Source organism: Octopus bimaculoides, chromosome 18, assembly GCF_046866305.1.
Source record: "Octopus bimaculoides isolate indiv1 chromosome 18, ASM4686630v1, whole genome shotgun sequence".
Classification (NCBI taxonomy): domain Eukaryota; kingdom Metazoa; phylum Mollusca; class Cephalopoda; order Octopoda; family Octopodidae; genus Octopus; species Octopus bimaculoides.
The window spans coordinates 33,870,857-33,898,602 of NC_142945.1; positions in this window are offsets into that span (position 1 = coordinate 33,870,857).

The window sequence follows — 27,746 nt, forward strand, 5'->3', positions numbered from 1 at the left end:
AGTATGCTGAAATAATGAACACTGGTGTTGAGATTGAAACTACTAACCCCTCTATTTATTGTATTGCTGGTTAATGACAACTGTCTATAACTTCTGAAGCTACAATGATTCTAGAAGTAATTGAAACATATGTCCATAAGGTCAGTTGACAAAACAACTTAACTTCAAAACCATTGTGTCTCCCTTTGAAATAAATTTCTGAAAATGCTACCACAAACATTGAGAAAGAATTTTTCAAGAATCAATTAAAATGAAGCATCACTGCTTGGTTTTTCAAAATTATGAAGTTGCATGCTTACATGAAATTTTATATTAGCAATTTCATGTTATCTGGGAAAATAATTTCCCTGATTGACTTAAAACCAATTAAGTGCACCGGAATTTGATGGTTGCAGACATGCTTGTGCATTTATATTGATGAGTTGTGTTATGGGCTATTCACCATCTTGCATTTTCATTTTCTATTTCAGTATTGAATATTTGCCTGATAGAGAATGAGACAAATAGAAAGTAAAAAAAAAAAAATTACTGTAGAGACAAAAAGAAGGGAATGATACAGAAGAAACATAGAGAAAGAGAGAGAGACAGAGATAGATAGATAGATATATAGATAGATAGATAGCTATATATATATATATATATATATATATATATATATATATATATAGAGAGAGAGAGAGAGAGAGAGAGAGAGAGAGAGAGAGAGAGAGAGAGAGAGAGGGGGGGAGAGAAAGAGAGCATAATTTTGATGCAACCCTTAAATTTCAAAGTCTAACTGAAATAAATTTTGCAACAGAAAAGTTAAAGTCTATTAATAAGATAAATATTTTATACTCGCGTTAATTTCTCCTGCACTGAGTATCCCTTTAGTAAATCCAAATTAACATTATACTAATGCAACACTTCGTCATTTGTCAGTAGACTTAGGGTAGTTTTTAATATCACCATCACTAGTATTAATGCTATAGTCATTGAGTTAATGTTTATTTCTTACATTCTGGTATGTGTAGGACTGGTCTGGTGTATATTTCTTGTTGTTAGCCCTAACAATTTTATCTCACAATTATCATCACTTCCCATCACAAGGCTATATCAAGAAAGCAACCTCCCCTACACATGAACTAAATTCTACTTAACTTTTGCAAGAAAACAGATACAAAACACAGCAAGTAATATGTAATCCTGAAAGAAACTGCATAATCACAGAGCTGCATCTGATGGTTCAGGGAAAGAACAATTTGCCTAAAATATGGGCACAGAATCTCACGCAAAACAAAATATGTGGTGATTTACATCTAATAAAGGGAGAGCAGGGCAAAAATATGCAGGATAGACATTTTTAAAACAAATAAAAATGAAAACTTGACTAATGCTAAAAATGTTCCCGAGTATTTTTGGCTCTAACCAAGCCATGTAGGCACCAAATTTTGTAAAGTAATCTCTCAGCTGGTGATACACACTCGATATGGTCTTTATTAACTATTCATCATTTACATGTTCCAAGTACTCATCCCTCATCTCTCCACAAACATCTCAGTTCTTAATTTATAATCTGCTACAGTTAACAATGAAGTATGCAGGTCAATGTTCTCTATTTAATACTCTGTAACTTTCAATTATTCTATGCAAATGAGCACCACTTTCTGAAAGGCTTCCATAATTTTGTTTATCTTTTGTTTGGGTTCATTCAGTCTTTTTTTGTGCCCCCTTCTTTTCTTGCCTTGTGGATTACCCCTCTCCTCCAATCTTCATTCCCCAGCACAATTGCCAAATACTAGATTAATACTACTGCTAGTAACCTTAGGCTAGTCCTGTGCTGGAGGAAGAGACCACTAGACTTCTCAGTTGCTGTTATCAACTTCTTGAGCTGGGGATACTAAGGACAAGGGTGGTTTCACTTCTTTCCATACAAAACAATCCTACACTTCTCACCTTAATGGTTGCAGCTATGAAGATCACCATATGCAGGACCTGCTGCCAACTGCTGATCTCTCTTTTTTCCCCTTCTTTTTTCTTTTAATTTCTGAGCAGAAGTTTCTTCAGTAGTAACAGAAGCTTCTGTCAAGCACATCAGTTTGAATGACCCTCATTCTGCTCCCTCAATGGTCCCTCAATATAACTGGAACGTTTTCTAATGCATTTCTCTCTATTTCACTCTCAATCAGCCCTCTTCAAGGACATGCATCAATAAAGCAGGTTAGGTTTCTCTTTTTGGATAACTCTAAAATCGAGGTGTTTCTGAGTGTGTGCACATTTCAAAAGGAACTTTCAGATTCTTGCATATTTTCTATCTTTATGTGTTTATTAGAATATTGTATGGTAACATCAGTCTGTAGACAGATTTGTGGTATAACCAAATCTATCAATGTCCTTCATTTGTCCTTGATATTAAAGGAATGACACATGCTTATACCCTGTTCAATACACTGTCTTCTACATACACAGTAATTTGGAGGTAGATAAAAACCCTAATGTTTATCTGGAAAACAAAGGTATGCCACCTTTTCTGGATCAATTTCTGGTCAAGAAGGCATAGTTTTGTGACATAACCCACCTACATTTCCTTTTGTCTTGAGCTGGCTCAAATCATTTTGATCTTCTTTCTTTCACAATGTTGGAGAATGACTATGAAATGTTGCTGCTATTGTGATATTTTTATGCTTTTTACCCAAGTGTTTGATTTTATGCTTTTATGTGTGTTAAATTTTTCTGTTTGTTTGATTAATAGACTGAAAACACTTTTGCTTATGTTAGTTCTACATTTTGCATTTTCTTCTGCCCAATCTTAGGTGGTCCCTTTGAAACTCATAAATATTGTAGAAGTTAAAATTGTGACAGAGGTAAAAAAATGTGCAAAACGGATTTGTTTACACCCAGCAATCCCTAAAAGGAAAAATGAATAAAAAAAGAAAAGTTATCTTCTAGAAGGAGATATGTGAAACATAACTGTCAACAGTGAACAACCACCATTAATAACAATCTAGAGGTAACAATAATAATGATTTGATCAACTAACTCCTTCTTCCAAATTACCGGTTTCGTGTCCAAACTAAAGTTTTACTGAAGGTGTCATGCAGTGGCACTGAACCTGGAACCATGTAGTTGGAAAACAAACTTCTTAGCACACAGCCATGCCTGCATAGTTAGTGAAGAAAGAATGAAAAACCAACTTATTACATTTAAAGCAACATATATACATCTACTTACATATATGTGTATGGTGGGTAGGATATATAATATATAGGTTGTGTGAAACAAATGTAATACTGGATTATCAATTTACCATTTCTCATAATGACAAATTTGATATCCAAAGCAAATACAAATAAGAGCCAGTCAGTGGTGAGAAACTGCCACTTAAGTTAGATCCAGGTACACTTTTACTGAGATGTCTGCTAAAAGCACAGGAATGTTCCAAATGATATCATAGCTTTAGTCACTATTAGGAAAAGAACTTGCAACATCTTTAAGTAACTCCTGCAGTTCCTGCTTGGGATTAATCCTCTTTCAGCTATATTTCACACACCTTCTGTCCAGCTCACTTTCTACAGAGTCCTTTTAATTTGTCCCTGGATATCTTCGAATTTTGGTGAATTAGAATTCTCACAGACTGCAGAGAGTAGTTTATTAGCTCTAATATGAACTCATAGTATTGTTTTTAATTCACCCTATCTTCTCAATCATCTAAGTACTTTTCTCCTCATTTTCCTTCAACTCTGGCAACTGCTGGAAGATTCTTACAAGTGATGTAACCAATAAGCTGATCAATCCTTCAGCTGTTTGAAAGAGCTTCATATATTAGTAATATTCAGGTACTGAATGGATAAGGACAGCATGGTTTTATCCCTTTCTATGCACCTCGGACAGGCTTGACAAATGAAACTCCTTATGCTACTTATCTTATTCTCCACCATTACTATTCCACAGTAGCTCTGCCAGGCGAGTGGTTTATAGTTGTCCTTAGTTCTAGAGCCAAAACTCCTCCAGAATAAACTACTTGGCTTCTATTTCAGGGACATCTAGGGTCTTCAAAAATACATCAGTGGCTTTACTCACTTCTGAGTTTCTACAGAATGCTAGAATGGCCATTCAAGTAACTGCCTTCCTGCACTAGTAGTGAATTCTATGTATCTGACAATATTTTAGTTTATTAATCTACCTGCCTGTATTTGTCCAAGAATTCAAATGATACCAACCTGCCTGAATCTGGCCTATGCATATTTAAATGAGAATTTCAATGCAAATCTCATTAGTACATTTATGAAAACACCTGATTTCATTATGTAAACAATTCAGCTACACTGTCTGACATTATTTTACATGCTATCTGAATGCTGGGAATTTTTGGAGATTTTTCCATTTTGTCACATTTTGGTTTTCTAAAATGTTTCACTATGGACAAAAACTGGATGCCAGTTTCATGTTGTCAAGCAGCAAATTTGAATTCAAAATATTTTCGAAAGAAGACAGAAAAATATATGGTAAACCTAAAAACCATGTGTTTGATGTTTTTTTTTTTAACTGGATGTGAATCAATTCTAACAGTTCAGATAGCATTGGTGGTGGGGAGGGTTAGATTTTTACTTTAATATAGTAAGAATTTTAAAATTTAAAAATTTGATTCTTTTATCATTATTAAGGCAGCAAACTGGCAGAACCGTTAGCGCACTGGGCAAAATACTTAGCAAAATTTCATTTGTCCTTACATTCTGAGTTCAAATTCCACCAAGTTCGTCTTTGCCTTTCATCCTTTCGAAGTCGATAAAATAAGTTCCAGTTGAGTACTGGTACTGATGTAATCAATTTTCCCCCTCCTACAAATTTCAGGCTTTGTGCCTATAATAGAAAAGATTATTATTCCTCTGCCTTAGCACAGCTATTGTTTTCAGTTGTGTTTGTTTGTTTGTTTGCTTGTTTGTTTGTGGTCAAGATATTTCAAAAACCGCTAGATGGATTTAGATGAAACTTTTAGGGATGTTTGGCCTCATGACTGGCACAAACTGACTGGATTTTGGGATCAATCCAGTCCCAGACAAGGATTCTGGATGATTTGTTATATTTACTTTACTTTATATAAAGTGTTATAATCACACGTTGACTTTCAAGTCTTTCTCTGATTATCTCCCTTATATTATATATTATACATACATATTAACAATTAAACCTTGGGAGAGGCATTATGCCGGTAATAAACACACACACTGGTTCAGTCCTTTATTAATTTATATAGTTTTTTGTTAAATTATTTCATTGCACTCTTGCAATCTCTTCAGTAACTTGTCTCTCCACTTCCATTTATTTTGAATGTATGATCTGGCATTGTTTTGGCGTTGTTTTGAAACTGTTCGGTATGAGCATGTGAGTGTGTGCAAGCTCGTATGTGTGCACGCTCATATGTGTGCACGCACTTATGTGTTCGTGCTTATATGTAAGTATGTGCATCCATATGTGTGTTTGTAACAATTTCGTTTATATCAGATCAGATAGAGACTTTTGAAATAATTTAACAAAAAACTATATAAATTAATAAAGGACTGAACCAGTGTGTGTGTTTATTACCCGCATAATGCCTCTCCCAAGGTTTAATTGTATTTCTTTCAACACACATATCCACATCAAGAATCTTGCACACGAAATACATATTAACACTTTACAGTATACTTACATATATACATAATTCTATACATCGATCTATATTCTCATTTGTGAGAGCAGTCAAGTTTATTTCAGATATTCCCATTTTAAAAATCATCTCTGGCTAATCGATGAGAGGACGTTGGTGTTGCCTTGGCTGAGGTTTGATCTCTCATTGCTTATTATTGTTATTATAATGTAGAAACTATCAATAAATTCTAAATATCAATGGGTTGCAATGCTACTTAGGGACATTTCTGAAGGCTTCTTGAAGCATGATCAGTAAACACGTATTACCTTAGTCTGCTGGCTGTGGACAGCTGACACTTTTCCATCATACCCAGCAAAATAAAGCTGAGATTTTTCATGATAAATAATAATAATAATAATCCTTTCTACTAAAGCACAAGGCCTAAAATTTGTGGGGAGGGGACTAGTCAATTAGATCAACCCTAATGTTTCACTGGTATTTAATTTATAGACCCGAAAAGTTGAAAGGTAAAGTCGACCTTGGCAGAATTTGAACTCAGAACATAGTGACAGGCAAAATACCACTAAGCATATACCAGCTAACCACATTAATAATAATAATAATAATAATAATAATAATAATAATAATAATAATAATAATAATAATAATAATAATAATAATAATAATAATATTTTTGCTAATTTAGGAACAAGGCAAGCAAATTTAGAGGGAGAAGGTTAGTTGATTAAATTAATCTTAGTACTTGACTGGTATTTTATCAACTCTGAAATAATATATATTATTTGTACTGGTGGCAGTTGCAGCAGGTTCCTGCTGAATAAATAGATTCCACTATTGTTACTTCACAGCACTGAAAAGAATCTGTCATCAACAAAACAATGAAGGTAATCGCAAACAAAAGACAAAAGTTTAGGAGGAGACCAAGATATTATATTAACTTATTTAATGTGCAGTATTCGTAAGTCATGTACTGGTAATATTCACTTAAATTTCAAACTGGTCTCTACATATAAACAAACTGTTTGAGCATGTTGTATCAAATACTCCTAAATGCAGTTTATAGCTAATATTATTAACAATATGAACAAAAAACTGCATTGCTGGATTTTTTATGTGATGCATAAAAAATATGTAAAATAGATCATATGTAAATGACCATCGGCCAAAACAAATCTTCTAGTGGTTGGCCAAAATGGTAGCAACCTAAACAAAGGGAAAACAGTTATTCTTCATGTTCTGCAAATAAAATAAGAAAGCATCAATATACAAGAAGAATATTTGAGAACCTTTTCATATCACATAAATATCTTACAATTACACTTCAACATTAAAATGAGACTCCTACAGCATATATCTAAAGAGAAGCAGAAAATGACCTTTCTGTAAAATAACTTTAATCTCCCCAGACCAACCAATTTTAGAAGATACATACTGAAAATAGAAAAGATATGGAACACACAAATTAAGCACTTAGAATATATGATGCATAATAATAACACAAACAACTTACAAAAATAAATTTTGAAACTATTGACACTGAGATCATAAATCAAGCAAAATTAAAATAGAAACGAAACAAGAGATAACAGAATTAAAAAACAGCATACTTGGACCAAAATTGCATAAAAATGTAAATACAAGTGGATATGAGAAAGATCTAAGAATAAATAATTCTAAAGCTAGAAATTTTGGATAGAGAAATAATCGAAAATGGAAATGGTTTAAGAATTAAAATTGATACAAGAACTTCCTATGAATTAATGAAAAACCCCTCCAATGATTAAAATGGTCAATAAAATAGCAAAAGTAATAAAAGACATAAACTGTGACCTGGCCCATCTTAAACTCAATGATGATAAATGGGAGCAGTAATATCCTTTCTACTATAGGCACTAGGCCTGAAATTTTGGGAGAGGGAACTAGTTGATTGCATCAACCCCAGTGTTTCACTGGTACTTAATCTATCGACCCCAAAAGGATGAAAGACAAAGTTGACCTCAGCAGAATTTCAACTCAGAAGGTGCAGACAGATGAAATGCCACTAAGCATGTTGCCTGGCATGTTAATAATTCTGCTATCATCAGAAGACATCAATTAGTTTATGCAGAAACTAAAATAATCATGAGGAAGAGTACTTTACCAAAACTTTTGTGTATGAGAATACCTAAACATTTGCAAATGTGCAAGACAAATATATAGACTTAATGAGAGAATAAAAGAAATGCAGCATTTCTCCTTCATGACGCCATCATTTAAAATACATGTGTGAAACAAAAGAGAAATGAATATGCCAGAAATGTTACATAACAAAGGACTTATACAAAATCAAAATGTGTTGAAGACATCATAGCTAATCTATAAAGAATATTCTTTATAAATGGTAACAACGCTTCTGTGATTATAATAAGTTTATCTCCATCTCAAAATGATTTTAAAAAGAACTAGGTAAAATCTAAACAATGCCAATGGAAAGAGAAAAAGCAAGATTTGGGATTTGCAAGAATGTAAGTTGAAGTGCCACAAGCAAGAATGATAAAATCAATAAGCACAATAACAGAACAATCTTGGCAAGAAAGAACAATAAAAGAATTTTCTCTTATACAATAACCCTTTAAGAAATGAAGAAATTCCTAACTTTTCGGTAAAACACCTAATAAGTGCTTACAAATTATTTTCAAAAACATCCAACATTTTACTGAAACTCTTGGAATTCAATCAATGAACAGTGGAGGAAATATTGTCTTAATCCCTAAGACAAAGTTACACACCCACAAACTGACTCACAAAAGATAAATAAAACAAAACAACATACTTCAAAAGAACAGGTGTGATCTTGAAAATGTTCAGGTATTAATCAAACTACAAATGGAAGCTTTAGAAAGAAATGGAAGTTTGAATATGTCATGTATTCATTGCGAATTCATTGTAAGAAAATAGCACTGAAAGATGCATTATATATATCTACATCAAATATTTTGTTTTACAGTGTAGTAAAAAATAGAACACTAAAAACTAAAAAGAATAAAAAAGGAAAAAAAAAGCACAAAGAGATATGCTCCAGTGGGAAGAGAGAACAATCACAACAAGAAGAGCAAATAATTAATAATAATTCTTTATAATTTCCACACAAGGCCAGCAATTTTGGATGCATCATTTTCATCAATCCAAATGTTCAAACTGGCACTTATTTCAACAATTTTGAAAGGTTGAGAGGCAACGTTGACATTGATGGAATTTGAACTCAAAATGTTTTTTTTATTAGTGGTGATGGTGATGTTGGAGTCACTATGGATGTTGTTGTCTCAGCTGCTTTTGTTGTCTTGTTTCACAATTGCTGACGTAATTGCTGTTTTGATTCTAATTTTGGTGTTTCTGCTGTCTCTTTTGATGATGATGATGATGCCAGTATGTTGCTGCTGTTGAGGGTGTGTTGTTAGTAGTGGAAGTGGCCATTGCTATTTGGAAGTAGTGGGGAGAAGTCTCTAAGGTGCCTTGTAGCTCCACATAGGTTGCATTCTAGCTTTCTTCTTTCTACAACAACTCATTGTTCGACTCCGTTGGGCAGCTCTATAAGGTCTGAGATGTTTTCTATGTTCTTGGGCTTCACATAGAGCAGAATTTCTAGGTTTATCTCTGCTGCTTTGTTTGACTTCTAGGTGTTTGCTGTTTTCACTACCCCTGTTGACCCTCAGCATGCTTCATGTCATGCTACTACTGGTGATAGTGGTGGGGATGGAGGGATAGTGCCACTTTTGATTTTTTTTTTTGTCATACTACCTGCTTCTAGTAGTCCTATGTTATTCAGGTTGTTGCTGTTATTATTGCCATTGTTGCTTCCACTGCTAGCACCCTGTTCCTTCAGCTCATAATCATTTAGTGGAGTGAGTGATGGAAGAGGAGGGAAGCCTTCAGCTGTTGTAGGGCTGGTGGGAAGAACATTTCTCCCCCTCGATGCTCCCACAATGGGAATTATTGACACCATTTTTTAAAAAGGCTAATTGAGCATTTTTTGAAAGGCAAAATATTGCTCCTTACAGAACAAAAGAACCACAGACCACCAGTCAAAAGATTCCTGGAGTTTTTAATAACAAAATATAATAAAAATCAAAGGTACTAACTTGTAAAATGTAAAAATGTGGGCAAATCATGAAACTAAGAATAGAACAGAAAGAGGATGGATTATAATTTACAGTTGTAGATCTTAAGAAAAAGAATGTCATAGAGATTCATTTACATTCAATAAAGTAGACAATTGGCTCTGAGAATCACATTAACACTTTTAGACATTTTTGGAGCAGATGCTTATAATGGCTCTTAAAATACATCTTATTCTCTTTTCTATTTATCTACACACATATATATCATGTGTGTGTGTATGTAGATATATATGATATGTATATATATATATATATATATATATATATATATATATATATACATACACACATACTTATATACACATATACATGTATGTGTATACACATGTATACTTGGAATTGTAAATTTCACACTAGTAATTTAAGATTAAAAAAAAGGAGGGAAAGGATAGAAAAAACATACAAATGAAACAGACAAGAATGAAATATATATGAAGACATATTAAAAAAAGAGTAAATACATTATAAAGAGAGGAGAGGGGCGGAGATTGAAGGAGAGTAGAAGAGGTTTATAGAAAGGATAGATAGAGAGAATGACAGAAGAATATTACACACTGGTCATCCTAAATTAATAATGAAAGTAAGTAAAAGAGAAAGATAAGTGACTAGCAAAATATGAACAATCCAAATACGAAAATTGATATATTTAATATCTGAGTGATTTAATAGAATAAATTACGACACAGAGGTGTATATACAGTGATTAGATGTGGTTGATGTAATTATTACGAAGATATTCCACTACTTGAATCAAAGTCAAAATTATACAACTAAACTATAGCATCTGTTATTATATGTGAACTATGGTTGGCTAGAGCTCTTAGATTATTCACTGTTACAACAATAGTAATATTGGGTCACATTAAACTACAAGAAATCTACTATTAACGATAAACATTTATGGCATATGGTTTTAGATATGAGTACAATAATCAGAAATAATAGAGAGAACAGGGTAAAAAACACCAAAAGGTGTTCTGTATGGAATGCAAGCATTTTAAGCCAAACATTACCTTATAATTTCAAATAATTTCAAACATTGAAATAGTCACCTTGCACAGGAAATACATTAGTTCCAGCATTCCTACCACTTCTGGAGTTTGGCCTGGAAGTTATTTTCCATAATCGAGTCAAAGACCTTCCGCAATTTGCTCTTGATCTTGCAGATGGTGTTAAAATGACAATTTTTGTGAGATATTTCGTGTCCAAAATGGAGATGAACACCATCCTTCCATGTGATCGGCTTGAAAAATTGTTGAGATAGTAAGATATGTTTCGTAACATGAAACCAATGGTAGCCTTAAAACACAAATAAAGAAATTTTATCCACCAATGTGGTGTTGAGTACTCACTCTCATTGTTCGACATTTACATACATATGTGTGTGTGTGTGTGTCTTCACTACTGCTTGATGACCAGTGCTGGTTTGTTTATGTCCTTGTGACTTAGCAATTTGGCATAAGAAACCAACAGTATAAGTACTAGGCTTAAGAAAAAAGAAGTCAGGTCCATTTGTTGGACTAAAGCTTTTCAATGCAGTGGCTCAGTGTGGCTGCAATCCAAAAACTGGAACAAATAAAGACAAGAGAAAGATATAGTAAGTGGACAATAACATTTTCAAAAAGTAAAAATACATGTAATTTCAACTCTCCAACCTCTGCAGCAATGGCTCAAGAGCCAGTACATACAGAATCAGAGACAGGGGGCAACCTTTGACAAACCAAGCACTCAATTCTAAATGACACTGACAGGAAACTGTTTATCTGGACTGTAGATTTGAAGCCGCCATAAATGGCAGTGATCCAACTGTGGAAGTCTGGGCCTAGCCCAGCTGCCTCGAAGACTTCCACCACATACTGGTGGTCTACCCTATCAAAAGCTTTACTCTGGTCTAAATGGACCAGTGCCCCATTTTACCGGATAGCTTACCCACCCTCTCTAAGGTGTAGCACAGGAGATGGAGATTTCCTGGATTGATCTGCCTAGGATGGCACATGTCTGCACCTTCCCAACAAGTTTCTCCATGACACATGCCAACCTCTTAGCTAGCACATTGGCTAAAATTACTAATATGATCTGCCTTGCTCAGGTCTTTTCTGATCAGTGTCACCACTCCCCGGCTCACACATCTGGGAATCCTCCCATTCTGTTGCCAGTTTGTGTAGACATAGGCCAGCAAATGCCCAAACAAGTCTGGCATGCTACAATAAAATTCATAGGGCAGACCATCCAGCACCAGTGATTTGTCCCCGGCGCATTCAGCTAATACCTCCTCGACCTCCACAGCTATAATCGGCCCCTCACAGCATTCCACCTCCCATGCCGAGAGTTGCGACCCATTGGTGAGGAAGTCCCTTAGGGGCTCCCCATGGTCCAGCCTACTGTGCTCGCCGAGCAACCAGGCAAAATGTTAGTGAAAAGCCTTTTGCATCTTCCCCTGTCTTTCCAATGAATGCCCATGATTGTCCATTAAAGACTTGATAGAGGCTTCTCTGTCTCTTTGACTCTCAACATGACATGCCCATTCGGCAACGTTAATACCCTCTCTCCCCACTGCATGAAGTTTAGCTCTGACTTTACACCCTTCATGTTTGGCTTTCAGATGATGGTAAAAACACCGCTTTTGCCACCACCACTCTGGATGCAGAGCCAGATTCCATGGCCTCATCTAATTCCTTAATTAAAGTCCCTTCTATTCTAGTCTTATCTAGACTTAACTGTTTGCTAAATCTAATAGACTCAGAACGAATGGCTCATTTGAGAGAACACTACCACCTATTATTGATAATAGTGCTAGTTAATGCCTCCTGCACTAACTCCTTAACCCAGGCATGGAAGGTTTTACAAGCCAAAATAGACTTATTCATCTTCCAGTACCCTGGTCCCTGCCTATGACACTTTACTAGGTACACCCTACACATCACAAACTTGTGATCCATGTAGGAGACACAACAAAACCGTGGACAACTAAACGTATTCCTATCTCTATCCCTAATGAATATCCCATCTATATAAGATCTGAAAACTATATAAAATCTGAAGACCAAAGAAAATCACATTCAATTTGGATGAGAACTGAATTAGTAATAAAGACTGTGGGTGACTAAAATTTAACCTTAAGAATAGCTTTGAAGGGCAGAGTTAGTTGGTATTTTACAAAAAATAAAGAAAGCCTCAAACGTAGAATAGCAGTGAATACCCTTAGAAAACAGGGGAAAAGTGGCTAGCAAGCTACCACAGAGAATCGTATCCCTCTACTCTCAGTTAAATGCTCTGTACTGTTAAGCTTATGGACCCATGACATCAAATCTTGTCTTTTATAATGTTAAATATCTCAAAATGACTAAAATTATTAGAATTTCTTAAAATGAGTATATTATTCTTTGTTACTTAAAGCCACACCAGGTTTTGTATAGCTAATATTTTTGACAAGGTTTTAACCATAATATTCACCTCATAGAGCTCTTTCATTTGAATACAGCTATTGTATAGTTTTCTTTTACAATAGCTGAAATATTTTGATTCAAAGCCAATCTTTGGGCTTGCTTGCCATTTCTTTCATTACTTAAAATCCCATAACCTTTCTAGAAGCTAGTACTTTTAAACGATGTATTACCCAAAAGATTCTTCTCAATGAGCATATTTAATCAATACTTTTCTTTTTAAAAAATAACTGAGATGTTTTGATTTAAAGTCAATTTTTCATGTTACTTTCACATTTTTGACAACACATATTTTCATGTAATTTTTGTAATGAACCACATTTCAATTATTTTTATCTCAAAATGTAGCTTAAGACAGAACCATCATTGCTAAAACAACTACGTTCACTTTGGTTGAGAACTGAATTAGGGATGGAAACTGTAAGAGCTTGTGAGTTACTAATGTTTGACCTTAAGGATAACTTTGAGAAGCAGAGTTAGTTGGTATTTCACAAAAAATAAAGAAAACCTCAAACACAGAATAGCAGTGAAAACAACTTAGAGGGTTGGTCAAATACCCTTAGATAATGGAGAAAAAAAATTAAGCTAGTAAACCACTACAAAGAATCGAATCTTCCACCTCTCAAACCTCAGTTAAGCACACTGTACTATTAAGCTAAGCATCCTATGACATCAGGCCCTCTCTTTTATGACACTAAATATCTGCAAATGACAAAATATTTTTTAGTTTCTTAAAATGATCTCATTTTTCTTCGTCACTAAGGGCCACACTAATTTTTTTGAGTTAATATTTTTGATGAGATTTTCACCATGAGAGTTCTTTCAATTTAATAAAACTGTTGTATAGTTTTCTTTTAAAATTGCTGAGACATTTTGATTCAAAGTCAATTTTAGGGCCTGCTTACCATTTCTTTCATCACTTAAAGCCACATAACCTATCTTGAAGTTAATGAGGTATTCCTCAAAAGATTTTTTGCAATGAGTATATTCTTTCAAACACATTTCGCCTATACTTTTCTTTTAAAATAACTGAGATATTTTGATTTAAAGTTAATTTTTCACTTTAGCCTCCCATTTTTATCTTATATTTTCACCTAACTTTTCTTTTAATAAACCAAATATCAATAATTTTATCTCAAAATGTAGCTTAGAACTGTAAAAATCTATGTCCGGTTTGATTGAGAACTGAAGTCTAGAAATGTTCATGAGTAACTAAAGTTGACCCTAAAAATTCACCCACAGCAGTGGGTTTGTATATATATTTATATATATATATATATATATATTTATATTGCCCCTGGGAGCTCCTCTATGCTGATGACCTTGCACTAATTGTGCAGTCACTATCAGAACTAGAGGAGAAGTTTAAGGTGTGGAAGCAAGGACTAGAATCGAAGGGCCTTAGAGTCAACCTAGCTAAAACCAAAATCCTAATAAGTAGGAAGGTAGATAAAACACAAACCCCTTCAGGTAGATGGCCCTGCTCAGTATGCAGTAAAAGAGTAGGTAGTAACTCTATAAGATGTACCCGGTGCAAGCAATAAGAGGTGCAGCAATATCAAAGGCAGATTAACTACAAAGTTAGTTTTTGTATGTGGCAGATGTTCAGGTGCAATAAACACTGTAAACAAACAGGAAACAACTTCTATCTCATTCCAGGGAGAAAAACTAGAGGTAGTTGATAGCTTCCGCTATCTGGGTGACCAAGTTAGTAGTGGGGGTGGGTGCGCTGAAAGTGTAGCTGCTAGAATAAGAATAGCCTGGGCCAAGTTTAGAGAGCTCTTACCTCTGCTGGCGACAAAGGGACTCTCATTCAGAGTAAAAGGCAGACTGTATGACACATGTGTACGAACAGCCATGCTACATGGCAGTGAAACATGGGCTGTGACTGCTGAGGACATGCGTAAGCTCGCAAGGAATGAAGCCAGTATGCTCCGCTGGATGTGTAATGTAAATGTGAATACCCGTCAGAGTGTAAGTATCTTGAGAGAAAAGCTGAACATAAAAAGCATCAGTAGTGGTGTGCAAGAGAGACGATTGCACTGGTTTGGACATGTGGTGAGAATGAATGAGGATAGCTGCGTGAAAAAGTGCCACTCCCTAACAGTTGAGGGAACCCGTGGAAGAGGTAGGCCCAGGAAGACCTGGGCTGAGGTGGTGAGGCAAGACCTTCGAACATTGGGCCTCACCGAGGCGATGACTACTGACTGAGACCTTTGGAAATGTGCTGTGCGTGAGAAGACCCGGCAAGCCAAGTGAGATCGTTGCCAGGGCCCCTGGACTGGCTCTTGTGCGGGTGGCACATAAGATGTACCATCCTGAGCGTGACCGTTGCCAGTACCGCCTGACTGGCCTTGTAGGGTTTTCGAGCGAGATCGTTGCCAGTGCCCCTGGACTGGCTCTTGTGCGGGTGGCACATAAAAGACACCATTTCGAGCGTGGTCGTTTTCATGCGGGTGACACGTAAAAGCACCCACTACACTCTCTGAGTGGTTGGTGTTAGGAAGGGCATCCAGCTGTAGAAACTCTGCCAAATTAGATTGGAACCTGGTGTAGTCATCCGGTTGCACCAGTCCTCAGTCAAATCGTCCAACCCATGCTAGCATGGAAAGCGGACGTTAAACGATGATGATGATGATGATGACGATATATATATATTTATTTATATATATATATAATTATGTGTATTTCTTTTATCTTAATGAATAAAAATTCTTCTGATAGAATAAATGGGTTAATAGAAACCAATGTAGCAAAGAACACAAAATAACTGTGGTTTAGTTCCTGTTTTTAAGGCAGGAACTCCTTGAAATTTTGGGTATTTGAGTATATTTAAGAATTTAAGGAATGGAGAAAACGCATGCTATAATTGCATACTTTATTCCTACATATGTTTCAAAGGATTACAACCTGTGTGTTCCATAGGGATCTTTGATATTAAAATTGTAACCTTCTCATCAGGGAAAGTATGGGAATCATCTTAAACGTAAGACATTATGACCGATTATGAAAACAATAGATGGATAAGGTTATGACTTGATTCATTTGAAAAAAAACGTTAGAGAATTGGACGCTGCCGGATAGTGGGTTGGACAACACATACCTATAAATGTGTGAGAATGTACATGCATACATAAATACATATACACAAACACACACATACATGCATACTGATACACACACACATATATATATATATGTATATACATATACATACATATGTGCACTTGTATATACATATATATATATAAATACACACACACACATACACATATATACACATACACACATATATACACATACATATACATACATAAACACACATACACACATACATACGTATATACATACACACACATACATATAGAAATATGTACTTACATACAGAACCTAATAACGCATACATATGGGTTTATACAAATACATACACAATTATATATGCTTACATATACGTAGATTTGTACACATATACACACATATATATACTTACAAACATACATACACCCCCACCACACAGGTATACATGTATACATACATACACACAGATACATTCATTCACACACATATATATACCCATATACACACATATATATATATATACATATATATACATATATATATATATATATATATATATATATATATATATATATATATATGTACATACAAATACATACACATGCACATATACATATACACATACATATGTATATACATACACATACACACACATACACATATACATATATATATATATATATATATATATACATATACACACACATACATACACAGACACACACACACACACACACACACACATATATACATATATATATATATATACACACACATACATACACATGTGGACATGCACACTCACATAAACTTGTATACACAATCATATACACACATTTATATTTACACATACACAAACATCTAAACGTTTACTTATATTTTTTTAAAAATAAAAATAAAAAATACATCTACACAAATATGCTCCCATACTTATTCTCAAGTACACTCATATTTGAATATATAAACAAACCTATGTTTTAATAAATACATTTTTACATTATATATATATATATATATATATATATATATATATATAAACAAACTTGAAAGACTGCTTTAAGATACATGGGGTATTTTATAAAAATGCCTGTTCAAGTATCATAATAGCATGAAACTATTAGTAGCTCTTTCGGTTGTGTATTTAATTTGATATATATATATATATATATATATATATAGAGAGAGAGAGAGAGAGAGAGATAGATAGATAGATAGATAAATATATTCTTTTATTCTTTTACTTTTTTTAGTCATTTGACTGTGGCCATGCTGGATCATCGCCTTTAGTTGAACAAATTGATTCCAGGACTTATTCTTTGTAAGCCTAGTACTTATTCTATTGGGATCTTTTGCCAAACGGCTAAGCAACAGGGATGTAAGCACACCAACATCGGTGTCAAGCGATGGTGGGGGGACAAACAAAGACACTCAAATCCATACATATGTTTATACGACAGGCTTCCTTCAGTTTCCATCTACCAAATTCACTCACAAGGCTTTGGTTGGCTGAGAAAACACTTGCCTAAGGTGTCATGCAGTGGGACTGAACCTGGAACCATGTGGTTGAGAAGCAATCTTCTTACCACACAGCTATTCCTGCACCTATATATATATATATATATATATATATATATATATATATATAAACACACACACACATACATATATATACATATAAATATATATACATAAATATATGCATAATATATATATATATATATATATATATATATATATATATATATATATATGTATATATGTGTGTGTGTGTGTGTGTGTGTGTGTGTGTATGTGTGTGTGTGTGTATATATATTGTGTGTGCGTGTTTTGTGCACATACACAAATACACACACATATGCATATAATGCATGTGTTTATACCTAAATACAATGAAGAAAATGCATAACTCAAATGCAAAACTTGTTCAATCTTTCTTAAATATATGAAAAAACTATTGAAATAGCTATATCCTTTTTAAATATATGAATAATTGTACATTTATCACCTAGTGCTAACAGGTAGCTATTTGAGCTATTCAAGGAAAGTGAGTATTTAGCTTTTAAAGTATCTTTGAAATTGCTTGACTTTGTCTTAAAGTGTTCTTTACAACAGAATGTTATAATGATTATGACTTTAGTATATAATGTGCAAATTAAAAAATGTGCAAGATGAGATGGTGAATTTAGACTGAAGGTTGTGTAAGTCTGGAGAAAGAAGATGAGTTTGACTTCTGCATGAAGGTGAATTGTGCAGGATCAATTGTTGAAGGCCAAACTGAAGACGCAGATGTGTTAAGAAGAGTGGTCAGCAGAGTGGAAAGGTGAAGAGACAAGCAACACATTATCAAATCAAATATTCTGGAAATTCTCCAAGAACCTGCCTGACAGTCAGTTGCCATTTTACCTGATGTAGATAGAATTATGGAAGATACTCAGCACATGTATATAAGGTTGTTGGTGGTGCATCAAATAGAATCTCTAAGCTGATAAGGTTCACAGTGTTGGAGAGGAAATAGCAAGTGTTACTGTATGAAACAAGAACAGAGAAAAGATCTGGGGGAGAGATGGATGTAAGGAAAGAGGAGCAGTGAACAAATAGGCTGGGTGTATTGCAGGTGCACTCAAAGGATGGAATGGGTGAGAAAGGGAAGAAACAAGCAAGGGTGGATTGCAGGTGGCAGAAGAGGAAGTGTGGTAGGTGAGGAGGAAGGGGATGCAATAGATTGGGTTGCAGTGCTCAAAGCGTTTGGTCATCTTGTATGAAAACGGAAATCTGACAGGTGTGTACTACATATCTAGGCGGGAAGTAATGCAGCCTCCTGATATGAAAATTTTCATGCATGTGCAGGAAGGGTGGTTTCATGTCCCATCCAAAGGATTTTACCCATGTAACAATAGTTTGGGCATGAAAATATAAAGTTGGATACATTTTGAATGCATCTCTGCACATACATAGACATACAAACATATAAACATTAAAGAGAATCCGAATAAATTATGCATTTGTTGTCTGCTACTCTGTACGTACTGATATAAGTATAGCCAGAAGTTTGCATAAACGTCCTTAATACACAGTTTGATATGCTATTCATATTGTTTCCATCATTACGAGCATCATAAACGAAGTGAATATGCTTAAAGTTGTAATTATATCACAGTATACATTGGACTGAAACTTGCTGTATGGCACCTATACAAAAAAAAAATACCTTTAAATCTAAATAAGATATGCATTCGTTTTTATTTCAGTCATATGTTCAGAGTTCTTTAACAAAAATGAGGTAAATTATTTTTTTTAACTATTGAAATCTGATACCCACTATTAGAATTTATCGCTTTTTAATGCTTTTCAGAATTTTGTGATTGTCAGATACATGAAAAATTGAAGAACAACTCAAGGCCTGCAGCATCAACAGATTTTTATTTCTTTTATTATTTTTAATTTTTAGTAAATTTGAAGGAAAGTTTGTTATTTTCTGAGACATTTAGTTGAGTGATTGTAGACGAACTGGATGACTTGGCATATGTAATTGATAACAGTATCACTTGCTGCTAGAAGTCTTAGTGAGAGATATTATATGACAGAAAGCACTTTATTGGAAAACTTAAGAAAATACCATGCAAACTATTGGCTGAAAGAAATTATTTTTTTTTAGATAATACGTATAAATAGTAAATTTATACTCAGATACTCAGGTGTTAATGGAAACAATATTGGACTAATTCAGTGATGTATGTGTGTGTGTGTATGTGTGGTGTACGTGTGTGTGAGTGTGTGCAAGTAAATATGCATAATGTGTACCTGTACATATGTTTGTGTATATATTTATGCTTACAAATTTACATATACACACATATGCAGAGACAGACACTGACAGACAGACAAATGAACACAGAAAACATAACTGGTATTTTATTTAATGTAAATATGTTTCAGTAAGCCAACTGCCATTATTAGGGAAGCTAATTGGCTTCATTATGTAACACGATACACTAACTCAGTATTATTAGTATTTTTGCTGTTGATGTTACCTTTAGTTTTTCCTTAGAGAGAAAAAGAATTTCAATTGGCTTTGAAGGTTAAATTATTAGTGTTAGAGAGGGAGAAGGAGAGAGAAAAGAAGGAAAGTGTGAAAGAAGAGTTAACAAAGAAGGGAGAGCTAATGACTATTAGTGAAGAGGAAGTCTTGTTAAAGCAAAGAGAAAATGAAAAGACCGCCCTTTCTGATTTACCTACACCTTTTTCTGGCATCACTTCCCTAGTCCCTTTTCTCAGCATCACTTCCCTTTTGCTCCTCCTTCCTATATCTCTATCTCACACTCGCGACCCTCACCTCTCTCAACTTCACACTGACATAACAATGTTTTAAAGTTCTGTGTGAGAGAAGAAATTTAAAAAAAGCAACACAATAAATCCTTGATGGGAGGTTATGGCTGGGGAGAATCTAATATCCACTGAACAGTAAGAGACTGAGACAAGAAGATGTGTGAAAAACAAGTAGTATCATTTGTATTGAAGAGAGAAAAAGGAAAAAAACGTTTCACAAATTATTTTAATCACAGCTGATGGAAAGTCCTGAAAAAGGAAGAAAAGGTCAGAGTTTAGGTAGAGAAGAGGAGTGAGAGAAGAATGAGAGGAAAATGGAGAAAGAAGAATTATAATAGAAAAAATTATTTTGTTGGTTTAAAGGGATTTAGAAAGTCATGTGGAGGAGAGTAAATAATACAAACAAAAAGGAAAAAAATGAAAGATAGACAAGAGAAGGAGTTCATGTAGGGGTGAGAAGAGGGAAGAAATTAAAGAAAATTTAGAGGAAAGTTAACTGTGATATAGCTCTTATATAGCAAAATATTTTAAAGGTCTATGAGAAAAAACATTAAAGACAACACAATAAAAGAATTGATGAAAAGTCCAGGGCAGTTATACAATTAGTGCAAAGTCCAAGGTGAAAGGAATGCCTGTAGCATGATGAGGAACTAATGATCGTAGATATATGTGGAAACAGAAGCTTTTGTGAAAAGTCATGAGAATCAAAAAGTGTTGAAGAAATGCTAAAATCTGCTGACTTGAAAATTGGGAAGAATCAGCTGAAGGGAGCTGAGTTGGAGAGTGCAGAGTGTAGAGATTTGTGGTAGAATCACATAGTAGTGGTAAATAGAGGAACAAGAGATTTGTTTTGATAGGAGACTGAAGAGAAATGGAACTTAAGAAGTATAAGAAACAGAAGGAAGAGTAGGTGCAGGTGTGTGTGTGTGTGTGTGTTAACAAACTATATGTAAAAAATAATCATCAGGCAAAGTGGGAATGATGGAGGGAAGAGAAGCATGTGTGAGAGAGAATACAGGTATGCATATAACTGGAGAATGAGTATATGTGTACATGTTTGTGTGTGATTTTGTGAAATAGAACATTGTTTGGAGGTATTTTGGTTAGTATTTCTAGCAGGTTCAAGTGACCACATATAGAATTCCTCGGTGGATTTTCTGGCCTCTTTGGATAGTGGAGTAAGTAAAAGAGAATGTTAGAACTGATTGCCTAAGGAGTGGGAAGTGTTGATGTGTGTGCTGATGATGTGATAGGGTAGCAAGTTATTGTAGTAGGGTAAAACTTTAAACATAGGAGCATGTGTGGCTGTATGATAAGAAACTTGCTTTCCAACCACAAGGTTCAAGGTTCAGTCCCAGTGCATAGCACCTTGGGCATGTGTCTTCATCTATAGCCTTGGGCCGACTACAGCCTTGTGAGTGGATTTGGAAACTGAAATGGAAACTGAAAAAAGCCTATTGTATATATGTATATATTTGTGTCTACATGTGTATTTGTGTTTGTTTGTCCCCCACCAATCACCACTGCTTGACAACTGGTGTCAGTGTGTTTATGACCCTGTAACCTAGCAGTTCAGCAAAAGGAACCAATAGAATAAGTGCCAGGCTTTTAAAATTAAGTACTGTGGTTGATTCATTTGACTAAAAATTCTTCAAGGTGGTGCTCCAGAATGGCCACAGTCTAATGATTGAAGCAATTAAAAGATACCTAATACTACTTAACAGGAGTAGTGGAATAAGGAAGAGGGAGACAGAGGGCAAAAAGGAATGTTGACAGAGTTGGTGGGTATGTGTATGTGTGTATGGAGGTAGAACGGTGGGTGGATTGTGATATGTAAGTGTGTAGATGAATGTGTATGGAGTGTAAATATGTGTGAGCATGTGTGTATCAGTCTGATGATATATGCAGGTGTGTGACATATGTGGTGTGTGTCAAGGGTGTAAGTTGGTAGAAGAGATATAACATGTACATATGTATGTGAAAGGTGCAGATATGCAAAACTGTTTAAAGAATTAAAGAGGAAAATGAAGACCAAGAGTTTGAAGAAAGAAACGAGTTTCTGTTCCCTCTGGAAGAGAGTGGTGGGAAATCAGGGATGGTAGCTATGCTGAAAATCAAAAGCTCTTGGGTGGAATGGTCAGTGGATCAGAAAAGTTGAGAGACAAGCAATTCATTGCCAACTTGTAGGTCTCTGAGATGCTCCATGAGTCTATCAGCCAGTCAGCATCTGGTTTATCCTATGTAATTACAAAGGGAGCATTGGGATGCATATATCAGGTTATTAGAGGTTTGGTGAAAGGAGGCACTAAAGAGCTGTGGTTGGGTCCAGTAAAAATGGTGGTTTTAGAAAGGAAAAGCAAGTATAACAGCAGAGATGGGAGCAAGGAAGGTTATCTGGGAGAAAACTGGGTGAGCTATGCTTGAGGAGGTTGTGAAGGTTGTGGATGTGTTTAATGGATGGAATGACCAGAAGGGAGAAGAAGCAGGAGATGGCTGTGTCAAACTGTAAGCAGCAGATGATGCAGTGAATGGTGCATTGTAGGGGAAGTGTAGTAGAGAGGTGGATAAGGGAAAAGAGGTGCAATGAATAGGATTCTGAATGTGGGATAGAAGGGTCAAGGCATAATGAATGGCATGGGTGCAGAGAGAGCAGAATGAATAAGGGTGGGTGGGTAACTGTGTAGAATGAAGAGACTGGTCATATATTGAGCCTGCATCTCAAAGTTGCTGCAAAGCTGCTGCAGAGCTGCTGGTGATGGTGAAACTGGGAAAGGGGATGCGGTGCTTGTTGTGGGCTTTGTGTGAAGAGGAGATATCAAGGTAAGAGTCAGAACCATTGGATTTGTAGATGGCAATGGAAGGGGTGAGAGGTAGGATGGTTGGAGACAATGATGTCAAGGAAATGAAGGGAGGTAGTTAGGGAAGAAAGCTGTAGCCATAAATTGGAAAGATGGGTGAGAGCTGACGAAGGAGATGAAAGAATTAAGCACATTGTGGGAGTCAGAAGTGGCACCAAAACAGTCGTTGCTATAATGACCATATAGCTCTGAAGAAGAACCAGTGAACTGGAAGAAAATTTGTGACTCAATGTAACCGACAAATACACTAGAATTGTTGGGTCACATTCTGGTTCCCATGGCCATTCCAGTGATCTATTCATGCATCTCATCTGTGAAGAGAAAACAATTAGGAGTGAAAGTGAGTTTAGCTTCATGAAGAAAAAATGAGGTACCAAGAGTTGAGACTGAGAGCAGGCAGTCTCTCATTGTGAAGGACTTGATGTCCACGGGGAAAATGAGGTGAGAGGGGGTAGGGATAAGGAGCTGAAAAGGCAGAGAGTAGAGGGTTAATGCAATGGATGTGGTAGAAGTGTGTCGAGGTAGGTGGAGATGAGTTCAGTGGAGTATTATGGGCAGAGGGTTTTGAGATTATGAATTTTGGAGAGGAAGTATATGGCAGGATTTCAAAGGAGGTGGATAATAAAACTGGAGACAGAGAGAAAAGGTAGGAGAGGAACTGAGCTGGTAGATGGAGGGGATAATTTGATGTTCATAGCAGAAGATCAGAAGGCATAAGATGATAGAAGAGAGGGTTCTAGAGCTGTCACATATCTTTGGTTCTGTAGTGGTTGGCCTATCACACCACCTCTGTGCTGCTTCTGTGTTGCTAGTTTGATGATGACATCATCATGACAATGGAAGAGAGCAGAGAGTGACAAGTTTAGTCTGGGAGATGCTAATGCATTGCAATGGTTTTTGAAGTGGAAGTGGTCTATTGCTTATTGACAGATATCTGTAAATAGATCCAGAGTGCTGAATTGCTGGACCCAACGTCCACTATAATGGCCAGCAGACCAGGTCTGCAAAGCAATCAAATTCAGTTAGTGTGGAAGGTATGCCACTAAAAAAGGTGCATAACTTGACTGTTTGGCTATAGCATGAGTACAAAGCTCATTGCTGGTGGGTGCTTGAGGCATGAAACATAGGCCTCTATTATGAAGAGAGAGGTGTGGAATCAAGAGAAGTGAGGTTGGCAGGGAGTGGATTGCATAGGGGGTGGGGAAGATGTGCTGAGAGTAGGGGAAATGAGAGAGGGTAATCATTTATTTTCTCTTTGCTTCAACTGGAACTCCTCTCTACTAACAGCCATTGCCTTTTCTTTCTCTGTTATCCCATCTCTATATGTCTGTCTGTCTGTCTGTCTCTCTCTCTCACTCTTTCTCTCTCTCCAATACTAATTATTTATCCTTCAAAACCAATTGAAATGGCTTTCCCTTTGAGGAAAAACTGATTAAAACATCATGCTTATTTACTTCATAGCATAAAATTTCATTCAGTTATTTGAACTATTTATTTCTATAATGTATGTGCACCAGAATGAGTACGAGAGGGTATGTGGTTCATCTACATTTGGCTTGAGCAGGTTCTTAAGACTTTTAAGATCCTGATCATATTCTCAAAGTAGCTTTCGCTTTCACTTAAAATAATCTTCACAACATCACTAAGTAATGATCACACATAATTCACTTCAAGTTATAATTACTGAAGGTTTCTGCGAACTTTTAGTCACCTTACATCTGTATATTTATGTAAATATGTTCTGAGTATAATAAATACCAGGTATAAATGGAACTAAACTGCCAAACAGATCCACTCAAATATATTTGTAGACTATTGAACCTCTTCCTCTCATACATCATTTATATTCATGAATGTAATGAATTATGTGCATAATCAGTACCAAAATACACAATATTTCTGTAGAATAGATAATGTTTATTCTCAGTGGAATAGATATGGTACAACCTCTGTGATCTTTACCTATTCTCTCTGATGTATGTTAATTCCTAGACACCTATGACATTTAATTCACCATCAATGGCATTTGACCTTCTGCTGAAATCATTCAGGGCTGTTTTGAGGTTTAAGCTGCTTTTAGTATCTTATTACATATGTTTCTCAATTATCTGGAGTATATATGTCTGGGTTATCAAATTGCTTATATGATATAGAAACTGAATCTTACCGATTTTACTTTAGAAAGGAGATAATATCAATTTGAAAATATGTTTCTAATTGCATTGTGACATTTGCCAATATTCTATCAACCATTTGTGAATGATTGCCAAGTTCATATCCACTGAGATATTTCAATTTTTATCTGGAGAATCTTATTTCTAGATATCAGCTTGATACATCATAATATCATATTTAATGATTATAAGATATGAAATGAAGGTTTCCTTTTGTTGTAAAGTGGGTGATTATCGTAGATATTTCCTTTAATTTATTTCTATCCTGAAATATTAAACTCTGCTTTATATATGCAGACATCACAAGTCCTATTTTTTGTCAGTTTCTAATGCCATGAATGTTTATCTAAGTGACATAGTGATGAATATCACTCAGGAAAACATTCATCATTGCTTGAAGTATCTAAAACATTTGCGTCCCTTAACCACATTTAGTTGTTCATATTCTCTTTGCAATGAATGTAGAGCAAATTAGCCTGGTAAAATCCTTCCTTCTTCAAATCACTGTAAACAGCGAATTTGAGTTTAACAGAGTAAGCTAAAGAATCTCTCATCAAGTAAGCAGATGCAACTTGCACTTCGTTCCTTTAGTAAATGTTAGAAGTACATGATATCATAACGTAAGAATTAGAGACTATATTCCCAATGCTAATTTGCCAGCAATGGCACCCTTACTGATGTGTATTTTATTAAAATGATCAGTACCTGTTTCTTGTCTCTAGTTTAATTGTAATTAAGTAGTTTAATTGTATTTAGTCTATTGAGATTTAAATTAATTCAATTTTATTCTGTCTCTTGTTTGACAACTAAAATCAGAAACACATTGGAATAACAACACTTTTCTATTATGCTCACATCCATATGTCATTTGTATAAGCACAGAAAAAACAAGCTTAGGACTTGTGAAACAACGTTTTAGTGTTTGCTATTTAATGTAAAATAGAAGGTCAAGAGTGCAATTTAACAATATTTTTGAAAGCATAATCTTTGAAGGAGAATATTTATAAAGCCAAGATCATCAAATAATTGTCTCGGGATATACAATACAAGATACTTCTTGTAATTTCCTTCTATTTTCTACATATCTTATTTACTCCTATAATACATAGAAATTATGTGGAAGAAATCCAATACACTTAATTTAAAAGAATCAGATAAAAGAGCTAAATTCTGTTTTTGAAGATTAGAGAAGATAACCTAAATGTGTTTTTTCAAAGAAATATACCAAACTAAATGTACAGATATTTTTTTTCTGTGTGCTTCAAATATTTAGCCCAATTTAAATTCTTCACCATTCAGACAGAGACATGATATATGTATATATGTATATATGTGTGTGTGTGTGTGTGTGTGTGTGTGTGTGTGTGTGTACATATGTCTAAACTATTAGTCTTTCAATATATACTTGATTAGTCAAATGTTTCTTAATCTTACAGATTTAAATGCAGGAGTCTGGTTCATATAATGAAATGTGGCTTGACTGAATTCAAAAGTTTAAAAATAGATAGCAGATAATTTTGACAAGTGACAAAAATATAGAATGTTATTCAGAAACTGTTTTATTTTTCAAGCATTAATGATTTATGTATTACTTGGGTAAAAGATTGCTCCTGATTTTAAAGGGCAAAATCCATCCTTAATGCATATGAGTAAATAGTATGGCAGCAGAAATTCATAGTACCAGCATTCTGTAAGGCATTGGAATGTAGTCATTTGTAGTATATTTGTCCTGTGTGCTGTGTGTGTGTGTGGTTGTGCTTTGTACTGTGTGCATGGCCTTTGCAAGCCTTCATGCTGTTCTTTGGTAACAACACTTGCTAATTTCAAAAAAAAAAACAAAAAAAAAACACAGTTAGGGAGGGTATTTCAGGGGATAGACGATCTAGAAGAGAGAACTGAGATGGGGGGGAGAACAATATGGATCACAAAAGGAGAGACAAGAGAGTGAAATGGGCCTAGGAAGTAGGATTATGAGACCTACAATCTGTAAGGAACAGAAAACATTGTAATCACTAGAGGAATAGCAGAGTGAAGAAAAGCATATCTGTATGCCAGAGATTGGTGTATATTGGTGTGTGACTTCA